This window comes from Pleurodeles waltl, chromosome 9 (assembly GCF_031143425.1).
Source record: "Pleurodeles waltl isolate 20211129_DDA chromosome 9, aPleWal1.hap1.20221129, whole genome shotgun sequence".
Classification (NCBI taxonomy): domain Eukaryota; kingdom Metazoa; phylum Chordata; class Amphibia; order Caudata; family Salamandridae; genus Pleurodeles; species Pleurodeles waltl.
Window position 1 is genome coordinate 550008974 of NC_090448.1, and position 12250 is coordinate 550021223.

The window sequence follows — 12250 nt, forward strand, 5'->3', positions numbered from 1 at the left end:
CTGTTTCCGTGATATTTATTGAAGAATCTAAGAACCTGAGGACTATGTTCACATCCCATAAAAAAGATTATTTTGGTTGAGGGGGACTGAACATCTGAATACAAACAATGGGTAATTGACCTAACGGAGTCCCATCTATAAAGACGTGGCCGGCTTAAATGGCTGATCAGAAGTTGTTCACAGACCGGTAAGCCATTCTGCTGCTAATGAGGTAAGAAAATTCACAATCAAATGGCAATCTGCTCTAATGGGATCTGCACTCCGTGAATTGCATCAATCACACCAACATCTCCTTGCAGAGGCGTATCTCTTATGAGTACCTGCTGACCAAGCGAGACGAATTAACTGCTGAGCATCTTTCGAAAGGCCTGGGATATTCCATCTTTCCCAGAAACCAGCCAGGCCACTAAATAGAGTTGATCTGTCTGTATCAAAGGATGAGGAAGGCCCCCCGGAACTAACAAATAGTTCCAACGCCATGGAAGAAGAACTGGGGGAGGCACACGCAAATACGTTTGGGAACCAAGGGTGAGCTCTCCACATGGGGGTCACTAGAAGGATCTCTGATGTCTCATTTGAGCTAACACTCTGGGAATCATCACAAATGGGGGAAATGCATAATTCTGAGAGGGGCTCCAAAATTGGACAAACGCCTGGGCTCCCGGGTCCGGACGCCAACTAAAAAACACAGGAAGTTGACCGTTCCGGTGAGAAGCAAAGAGGTCTACACTGCATGGACCCCATCTGCGAATCAGCGTGCAGAAGGCCCATGGGTGAAGCCTCCAATCGCTGAAATCTCAAAGGTGAAGAGAGTGCCAGTCGGCTATCACATTGCGTTGACCTGGAAGATTTTCCACTGTGACAGAAATGCGATTCTGCGGACACAAATGCCAAAAATCCATGGCTATCTCCGAGAGCATCTTGGACCTGGTCCCGCCCAGTTTGTTCACATAACGTACCACTGAAATATTGTCCATGCAGAGTAAAATGCAGCAATTTGCTTTCCCTGCTGAGAAACTCCAAACTGCGAACGAACCTGCCAACAGCTCCAGGCAGTTGATGTGGAGATCCAGTTCTGTCAAGGACCATCGACCTCCCATGGAGATCTGTCCGCAGCGGGCTCTCCAGCCCCACCGGCTGGCATCCACCTCTATTATCATCTCTGGGGAGGAGCCAAAAATGGCTCTGCCATTCCAAGCCTCAATGTGTTCCATCCATCAGGAGATCTTCAATTTGGCCTCCTCTGACAGGGAGATCTTTGGGAATAAGAAAGACCCTTGTTCATATGCTGAATTTTCAGGTGTTAAAGGGCCCGATAATGAAGGGGTCCCGGAAATATTGCCTGAATAGATGACGCTAGAAAGCCTACTACCTGGGCTATGGACCTCAATGAAGTGGTCGTCGAAGACAAAACTGACCTCAGTTCTTTCTTGATACTCTTCACCTTGCGCAGAGGAAGCCTCACCTGGGAAGAGAGAGAATCTATCTGGAACCCCAGAAATTCTAGGTTCTGGGTCAGGACCGATTTCTGGTCATTGACAATAAATCCCAAGGCCTGGAGGAGAACAATAGTCCATTCTAGATGAGTTAAAGTCATCTGCGGGCACTGGGACATGATAATATTGTCGTCCAGGTATATGATTAGACGAACCCCTCGGGACCTCAGAGGTTCTAAAACCGGTTTCATCACCTTTGTGACGCACCAAGGTGTGGAAGAAAGACCAAAGCAAAGGACTTTGAACTCGTAACACACGTTGTTCCATAGAAATTGAAGGAAACAATGGTGCGAGGGAAAAGTAGGAATGGTTAAATAAGCATCCTTCAGGTCTAGGCGTAGCATCCAGTCTCCCTCTTGGAGTATCGGTAGAGTATCTAATAATTGAAATCTTGTAGGTTGAGAACCAGTCTTGATCCTCCTCCTTTCTTTTTGACTGTAAAGATAGAGCTGAGAAACCCTTGCTGAGTCTCTGCATCTATGATGCTCTGCTCGAGTTGGGAAAAATACATTGTGTGAGAGGATAGAGCTTGTACTGGCGTCTCGTAAAATTCCAGTTTGAAACCTTGTATTGTCTCTAGAACCCACAGGGCCTGTGAATTTTGCACCAGTTGTGGATACACGTTTGCATTCTCCCCCCCAGAGAAACCTCTGATAAATGCAGAATTCTTACCTGTGTACTAGCCTCTTGGAAGGAGCTCTTGTTGCCACCAACTCGCCCTTTTCTGAAACGGCCTCTTTTGCAGCGGATTCCGGAACTGTAGAAGGTGGCGGACCGCTCCTGATAGCCACCTCTACCTCTGTAATAGTATTCTCTCTGCAGCCCTTGTTGATATCCGCGGCCGAACGATTGTCCCCTGAGGCAAAAAATGGGTGAAGGACTTTTTTGATAGATCCTTGGGCTTTGTCCAGGTTGGGATGCGTTGCGACAAACTTAGATAGGTTCTTCAAAAAGTGCTCCAAAGAGGAGTCATTGGGCTGCGCTGAGGAGGCTAAATTGGCTAGTTTAGGATCCAATTTCATTTAGATGGATCTGCGACGTTTGCTAAAAATAGCACAGTTCACATTGCCCAGCTGGCATATGGCATCCTGGGCCCACCCCAGCAAAACCTCTGCATCAATAGGCACCTGAGACTATTTGGGGTGGAAAGCCATCTCCAAAATCTTTGATAATGGACCCCACATGTTCAATAACTTGTCCCGGCATGATTTCCATGCCTGGTCTAAACCCTTCTTAGGGTCCTTGGTGAACTTTTTAAGGTAGGTACCGATGGTGGGGTACACCTATGGGGTGTCTGTCACCTTATCAGGTAGGTCTGGTCTGGGACATTCCGACCGTAGTCATGCACGTACATCTTTGTCAAAGTCTTGGTGGATATGGGAAGCGACGTAATCCCCTTCCTCTAATGGGGGAACCCAGGAAGTGGATCTGGGATGTATGATATCCCCTAGTTTGAATGTAAGAACCTTGGGCTGTTTACGTGGTTCTGTGTGCTGTGATTTTTTCCTCTGCTTGCTGTATTCTGGGATTACTTCTTGATCCAAACTCTGTGAGTCAGAGGACAAAGATGCTGCCAATTTCTCAAAGGCCACTGCATGAGGCCTTTTGGGCTGTAGAGCCTTTTTACCTAGATCTTTTGGTGCATCAGAAGGGAGGGGGGGAGCCAAACCTGCTATTGCCCAAACCCATAGAGATGGTGCTCCAAGGGGGCAATTGCTTTCACCAGGGCGTCATTCACTGTCTGACGTACTCCTGTGTCCAGGGAATGGACCAGGTTCTGTTAAAATGACACAGTGGGGTCCTCTTCATAAAAGTAATTATCATCTGTGTCCTGGTATTCATCTGCCATTATTCTACCTTTGTTAGGCAAATATATTAGAATCCCCAAAGTTATTTGATTCAGAAAAACTCAGAGCCCCAAAGGGGTTAATCAGGGAGCATACAGCAGCCAAAAGTCAACTTTCAAAATACCCCAGCAAATCAAGGCCAGCACACAGTGCAGGATAAAGAGTGGAGGGAACAAGGCCTGAGAAAAGCTCTGGGCAGGGCCTCTGCAGGAATTTTACAACCCTGCTGAACTCTGTCAAGGCAGGGCGTCCACAGTAGCCAGTAGAACCACTGGGACTCATCTAAGGCTTAGCATGAACTTCCACGCATTCCGCAGACAAATCCTGGTGACTGGGAGTCAGAAAGCACATGCGCGCATCGCTTCCGCTCAATGGAATAAAAAGAGCATGACAAAATTGTGTTGTCCTGGCTCCCCAAATCCCTCTCCACATGGGATAAGCGTAGGTGGCAAGTGCCTCGCCTCAAGGGGTCAAACTGCCTCAAAACAATAGAATATAACGTGTTTCTGACGCTCAGTGCGAAACGAGTACAGTCACTTAAGCAAATAGCACTATATCGATCAGGATTTGAAAATGAGAATGCACTTAACTGGCTGCAGAGCAGCAAAGAAAGAGGAAGTGTTATGTTGGCAAGGGTATTTATATGGCCCATGGTTATCATGTGACTGTTTACTTTTACTATTGGCTGCTGAAATATTAAAGCATAGAAAGAGAAGCATAATCAGACCTCTGGTCCTGACATAGAATTACCCGCATGAAGGTGGACAAAATTTGATTAATGTGCCTACTATGTCTATGGTTTTTGGATTGTTTTTATGGGTGATTGTGCACCTGATGTTTGTGCTTGGTCATGACGAAGATTGCCTAGGCTGAAAAGTGTTACAGAATCAACTTCTTTTCTGAGCACATCACAGAAGGAGAGCTTCTTTGTTATTAAGCGTTTTACACAGCTTCTTTGACATGTATACAAACATACACATATGATTCAAAGGTCCATGGACCAACACATGCGCTGTTTAAAAACATGCACTCTTAAAAAAAAACATGGATAAACATAATTTTAAAACAACTATATAAGAGCATCTGCCAACTGAAAAACAGTTTATGTGCACACATGCTATTTACTGACTGACATACTCTTCAAATAATTGCTTATAAACATACATGCTAACAAACTGGCCCAGTGAACATGCTAATCAATGAACACGTAGAGAGCTACATTTAACTGAAATACAAATAGCAATATACATATATTTTGATTCAATAATTATAAATGGCACACAAATGTCATAGTAATCATAACAATAAAATACCAATCCGCTGGCACATCTACTCTGCCAATAACATGGACCAGCCCATATACTAATGAAATAACAAAATTAGCAACATTTACTTTACAAATATTCATGAATAATAAAATCACACAAAAATGTAAAATCACACATGCTAATAGAAATGAACACAAAATATATATACTTTGTTAAATAAATGTACTGTCATATGTATTATTCAAATGATCATTTTCAATGTTAGGAACATTAACATTAAAATGTCGCAAACCATAAAAGAAAAATATACAATTGCACATCAAAATAAAAGTATTCTCATAGTGGTAAAATGTTATAAACATTATTTAAACATCCTGCATTAAAATACATATTTCTTTAAATGTCATACATTTTATTTAGATCATGTACAGGATAATTAAAAAAATCCCTGAGCCCTCTAAACTTCTTCTACTTAGCAGCAGGATTACACACAACCCTCACTTTCGATTTACAACCCTTCCATTGTTTGCCTACTCTTTACTGCCAGTTTTAGAAAGGAACAAACATTAAAGCAGATAAAGAAGGGCATCATTCCCCTTCACAATTGCTAAATGTTTTAAAAGAGGTTTAAGAAAGAGAATACAACGGCCTATCAAATTTACAAACATGAAGTGCATCAAGGATTGCGTGGACGTCTGGTCATAGGGACCTACAGACAAATTAGCTCCCCAACGGTTGACTACATCTTGACAACATAATACCGGCCACGCTGTACCTGACCTAAAGCGGAAAATAAGAGATCTTTCCCACCATGTGAATTCCGGGGCAGATGCTAAGGTTACAAACTAATCCCTGACAGAGCATTTTCTACATTACAGGTCCAGTTGTTGTTGGAACAATAATACATAAAGTTGTTTTTCACCGTTTTTTGTCTGACTTGACTAAAGTGTCATTCTATTAAAACGACACCATTTATCATGCATATTTGTGCAATAGTGATGTATAGTTTCAAGCACTATACAAATAACTATGTTGACACACACATACTCTTCAGATAACCACAGCCAGCAAACATACTATTCAAAGGACCAAATTGGATAGATTTTCAAGATGGGTCCAGCATTGTGACATGAAGTCTCAAGGTGTCAGTTCCTCCCTATAAGTATTTTCAATAAATCAGTCCAACAATGATCATGACTATATCTGTGCTAGTCATATAACCATGAACAGCACATAGGTTATCCGAGACACCACAAGCGGAACACATAGTATTAAACTAACAATTACCAGCTCACAATACAAAAATACCAAATCAGAACAAACCCCACATGTAGAATGAGAAACCCCCTGAAAGGTATATACACTCAGGGGTGTAGTTTAATCAGAGGCATTTGTGGAGTGTGAATCTGAAACTAAAAAACCCAGTGGCCAGTTGCGTGAATGGATAAGAAGATCAAGGTTCAGGAAGAACTGTTCACTTGAGCAGCATGGTAAGTACTGGTGTGCATTAGATTGGCCTCTAGGGTTGATTTAGAGTTTCCGATGGGCAGTGCAGGGCCCCGCCTGCCTATCACTCCCGGGATGTGCATTCCGAGGGTACTGGGGTGCTATGGTATTGGCCTCGGCTCCCTTAAAGGAGCTGAGGCCAATACTGTTGCACTGTTCCCGCCGGTCAGCCGGGCAGGAAGTTGTAGTGCAATTTCCCCCTGGTCAGCGGGGCGGGAACATTGTAATACGATGGGGGGGAGTGCCACCAGCATGACGGCGGTACCCTCCTCGCAGCTTTGCGGATCCTGTGGTGGGCCCGCCAAAGTCATAATGAGGACCTAAGTCTGTGTACTACTTACTCTGATGGCTGGACAGAGTAGGTGGCATCAGAAGTAAGCCATTTGACCATCTGCCTTATTCAGAGTGGACAGTCTGATGGCCTTTCCTTTACTGTCTGTCACTGCCGGGTATACCCTGTCAATGAGTCAGTGAAACATGAAAAATTACCCTCACATCATGGAAGAAAATGTCCTTAGTGTGGGGGTCTACTCCTACTTAGGTAGATTGCGTTTGAAAAAGAAAAAATTTGGAAAAGTTTGATGGCCAGCCATCATGTTTGATGGAGCTGTGGGATAGATATTTTAGCACGTTGTTTTAGCTAACTAGGCCTGCCGCTGCGCACTTTAACACAATTACATCTTATTTTGCATTGCTTTATTTTTCTAGCAATAGCTACATTTGCGGTGCTGGTTTATTTTCTCTACCTTATTGTTCTTTCGCCTAGGAAAGCATCACGTTCTTAGTAGGACATGTAGTTCACTTTGTGCTTTTTCCAAGGCTACAGTCAGGGTTGTTGAAAAATGTGGTATGCTGTATCTCCAACATTCACAGAAAAGCACACACTCATACGTATGGACTATTTCTTAGAATGTTAGCTGTTTTAGTATAAAACACCCCTTCGACCCAGAAATGTTAGAGGGAGATTCCAGCCAGATGGCAACAACTGTATGCTGATGGCTGCAAGCTTCACTACAGCTACTTGCTTAGATGACCGATCCCTGTTCAAGATGGGGACTGTGGCTTTTTAGGCTTCAGCCCTCTTCTTCATGTATGAGGGATAATGTTCTCCCAGGGGGGAACCTAAAGGGCAGATTAGGGTTAGTATACTGTGCTCATACTTAGCGTAGGTGAGGGGTTATAGATCCACTCCCCTGTTTAGCCATATGATAGGATTGTTTTTGTGTTTTACACATTGAGTCACATGCCTGCTCTTATTGTTTTTTTATCATCCTCATTACTGCTATGCACATGCCCTTATCTGAGATGCAGATATTTTAATAAATGCTTGTTGAAATATATTCTGCCTCCATTGTCTTTTCCTGAGTGAGATCTTGGCACTTGAGAGAAAGGGATGAGATCTGATGTACCACAATTCCCTGGAGAGTCTATCTTGCCATGAGCCTGGTTGCCACAATCATCTCGGGCAGAGGTGGACGCTGCTAGTTAGCCAGAAAACCCGGATTAGGCCGACAGGTGTCACCAGGTGTGGAATTGTACATAGTAGCCACAACCCAGATGATCCTACCACCCAAATCCAGTAGCCTCCTTACCCTAATGAGAACCTACACAACAGAGCCGTTCATCAAACTTACAATGACAAGAACTGCCACAACAGTGGCTCCTTCCACTAATTAGAGTGGATATCCAGGGGGTAGCAGACATCTCTGAATTTGGCAGGCAGAGTAATGGCATGGTGGCAAATGTAAAGTCCTCCGCTACCCTGTCTGCCAAACTCTTAATCAGGCCCTCTGTTTGGAGTGGCGCAGGGGGTGAAAATCAACAGGTTGAAATACCAACTGAGGGACTGCCAATGGTAAGACTATTTGCAAGCATTTGTCCAGTCCCCTTTTGATTGTTTCATTGCCAGTAGTATGCCTGGAAACCTGAGACTGGCACCGCTGGGCCAATATTTGTGATTTTTAAAAGTGGTACATTTGCATCAGTCCAAGGAGTACTTCTGGTGATGCAGATTTGATACTTTTTTGGTAACTCAAAGTCCTGATCTAAAAAATGAACAAGATAAATTCTCCTACTGAAATCAGGACAAAGAGAAATACAGACATACCAGACCCAAGTCACGGCCCAAGATTCAACTACCAAACCAACAATTGATTTTTTGGGGGGTTGCCAAATTACAAACCCCCTCCTGAAGCTATGCCTTTCCATATACTATTCAATGAAACAAGAACAGATATATGTACTATACAAAATATGTAAACACACACAGTTTCTATTCAGATAACAATGAAGGTCCAACAGGTACTTTTCAATCAATTGGTATTTATTTGTTGCCCTTTGCCACTGCAACAGACACATTTAATATTTAAAAAAAACATGCAATAAAAAAATTCAATATAAAACAAGAAATGTTGGCCTAAGGACTAAAATCAGAGATGAGCTTCATCCTTAATCCATCTAATTAAAGGTATACTTCATACTTAATCAGTCTAAATTATGTGTATACATCAAGACAACAATTAGCAAATAGTGTAAGTGTATCCAGTGGTCTACATATTATAATCACTATACATATATGAACCTGTTTATTTACCTACATAACAAACAAACAAGCTAATTGCATAGCCATGAACAACATACATATTATATCATTCAAATAAACCTCCATGGGCATTTGTGCTATTTAAATAGTTTTGCATGCTGACATTTTCCAAGTCATAAACAAAATAAAAGCAAACTAAAAGCAATCCACATATCTACTTTTCGTATTAGAACATATTAATTGTATAAACTTATAGATTCCGCTCCAAGTTACACAAGAATCCATGTTCCTATCAATGAAGCTAGCAAACCTCTTCCTCATTTGAGAAGAATTTATCAGATTGAGACATCCATGTCCCGAATCGAGAAAATATTTAATCTTTCTGATTTATGAAGATAAAAAGCAAAGTATTTCCGTTCATCATAGGAGAATCCACAGACTGGGGGCCTTACCCTGTAATAGTTTTCAATGTTACTAAGATATTATTAAGATGACTTACAAGCACAAAAAACACCATTAAAACAAAATAAAGGTTATCAGTATTTCTGTATGTTAAACTGTGTTAAAACATATTCAATATGTAAACTGATAGATTGTCCTCCCACTTGCACAATACACACTGCTCCAATAACTATATTTTGAAACGTTCTATTCAACTAACACTGGCCAAGCATACCTGTCATTTTTAATACCCATCTATGGATATACATTTTATTTTAATAAGTACAACAGGATACAAATACTGTAGAAATAACCATAAACCACTAGCAAAGAACCGCTCTACTCAAAAACTAAATTGGATATTTTGATAGTCTTATAGGTTGGTGAGATAGTGAAGGTTAATTGCTTTCATATGAAACACTTAAAAAATTCTCCCCACAATTTTGACTAAAGCCAAATATTAAAAGCAACCTTGGTGGTCCTAACATTAGGGTTTGATGAGGGCAATGGCATATAGCTGGAACCATGTGTCCCTTACGCAGGACCACTGGTATTGTGGCATTCTGCAGTTGTGTTCTTTTTTGCATAACTATGGATTTGCCACATATGCCAAATACTCCATCATCTGCAGAATGAAACATAAATTGATCCTAGTTAAAATGGCTTAAAAAAACTAAAATTGCAGTGATCTGTGTTGTTATGCCGTGGAAAGCCATACGCAAAAGTTGGCTGGTCATCTTACAGTGGCTTATTCCTGTATTTGGGTTTAAAACAATTGTACTAATGAGACAAAACTTTTGCCCTGACCATGTTAACTTGAGGAAAAAATGTCAAAATGAGAAACTAATACTATCCCAAAATGCGCCACATGAGGTCACGTAGTTTGCCTTTTATTGCTGCATAATTTAGTCAACCGTGCTGCAAAATTTGGTCTTCCCCCGCCACAAAATTCCAGTGGCCATTACCATAGGAAGAGGCTACAGAGGCAAGAAAGTGCTGAAGCTATTGGACTCACAGAAACACAAAGTGAAATCTAAGTTACTCCACTAATGCTGACTCTCCCTTGGTTGCGGGTGAAAAAACTAAACTTTAAAGTCCTGTGCACAGTATAACATGCAATCCATGGCTCAGTGCTCCAGGATGCCATTACGAGGAGCTGGAAAAAATAACAAGTGCAGCTGTAAGACAAATATAGTATTGAGATAAGCATTGTAAACCTATCTGCTATTAAAATAACCCCGTCCATATGTATAGACACATGTATAATTCAAAGAACCACATAACGACACAAATAATGTTCAAGTAACAATGATCACAAACACATGTACTAAATTAAAAAAAAGTTCAGAAGCTCATGAAGAAAAGCATGGTATCGAAATAAAGTATTGACATACATGTATTATTTAAATGGTCATGGATGACCCATGAGCTTTTTAAACAAATATATTATGTCATAGGCTTGTAATATAGATATGCAGAGTGTAATATGCTGTTTATTACCATTGTTGAGTGAAGGGAGCACCTTGACACATGAGAAGTTATTAAGTACCCCCTACTTCAACAATGACAGTAAGCAGTATATTACTCTGTGTGGATCTGCATACATAACTCAATGCATGCTCTCATTCATACATAGTAACAATAAGCACATGTATTTATAGAGAACTAGGACACAAGTGTTTACGTCTGCAGAGTGAGATAAAATTACAGTGACTAGTCCTTGTGCTATCAAGATGGTTTTCCACTTTAAAGTCATGGTAAACTCAATCTGTGAGACAAGAAGCAGTGTTTTCATAGTTATAAATGGGTGACTGTACATGTATTAGTAATTTTTTCCAAATATCACGTATTATTGGGCCATATTTATTTTCACTGGCATGCCGAAAGCGTATGTACTTAGTTGATTGATCATTTACCAAACCAATATGCATAAAACCACCAATATCAATCAAATTAGTTAAATGATAAAACAATAATTGAGTGACAAAAAAAATATTGACAAATGGTAAAGTGACCAGAAAAGAGAAGTTAGAATGGATATGCTGCATGGTTGGATGTATAAGTAGAGAAAGAAAACAAAATGCAATGTCACAACTGCTGTAAAATATTCAAAAGTGTGCACGAGTTCATGAGAAAGAGCATGAGTTAAGACGTGGACAAGATTGTGACTGCCCATCGACAAACACATGTGATGAGACTCACTAAGAAAAGCCCAGATATAATGGATGCCCACTGATGCCAAAAGAGGTAAGCTAGGGTCATGGCTTTAAACACAACTGATCCCAATACATACGGATTATCGGTGCTGAAAAGGCAAGGCAGGGTCACTGAGGGACATCATGGATGTCACTTTTGAGGAGAGGAAGGGTGATAACCCTAGTTTGCCTACAGTACGGTTCAGAACCATAATGTAACAGGTTGACCTAAAGGAAACATTCTGAAGAGACATTCATTCTGAGAAAGGATCCTCCTCCTAGCTTGTATCAACATAGGTTCTTGCTGCTGAATGAAAACATCAGCAGCTCTGCCATTGGTGGAATAGACACTGAGATCCTGCAATGTCTAAGGAGAAACCAAAAAGCAGCAAACTCCAAAAAACATTTCCCTTTCCATGGGGTGACCCTGAGGAGAGTGATCATCTCAGAGGTGCTTCCATGTCTGGTCTCACCAAAGTTGAGGAGGCTCTCATAGCCTTCTTAAAAGCTCTTCACAAAAAAAGGTCTGACTGAGCATGGGCTGACTGCCTTTGAGAAGTGGATAGGTCTATTTTTATAAAAGAAACCTTTTATGCTGGAAGTGAAAATGGTGACAATGAATGAAGCCTTAGTGACACAGGCAAAAATGGATGAAAGACGGCTGTCTGCCATTAAGCACAATGGAAAGTGTGATGTATAGTCCACTATCCAACTCTGTAGGCCCTGATTCTGACCTTGTCCGCCAAGGTACCGCCGACAAATGACCGCACCGCGGTCAAAAGACCGCGGCGGCCATTCTTACATTTCCGCTGGGCCGGCGGGCGCTCTCCAAAAGAGCGCCCGCCGGCCCAGCGGAAATGCCCCTGCAACGAGGACGCCGGCTCAGAATTGAGCCGGCGTATTTGCAGGGGTGCGACGGGTGCAGTTGCACCCGTCGCGTATTTCAGTGTCTGCA

General features: G+C 41.7%; 1 protein-coding gene across 2 annotated transcripts in view; it reads right to left on the reverse strand.

The window, feature by feature from the left end:
• Window positions 1-12250, reverse strand: part of LOC138259631 (sprouty-related, EVH1 domain-containing protein 2-like) — a 229508-nt gene that overhangs the window by 139857 nt on the left and 77401 nt on the right. The window lies entirely within an intron of this gene.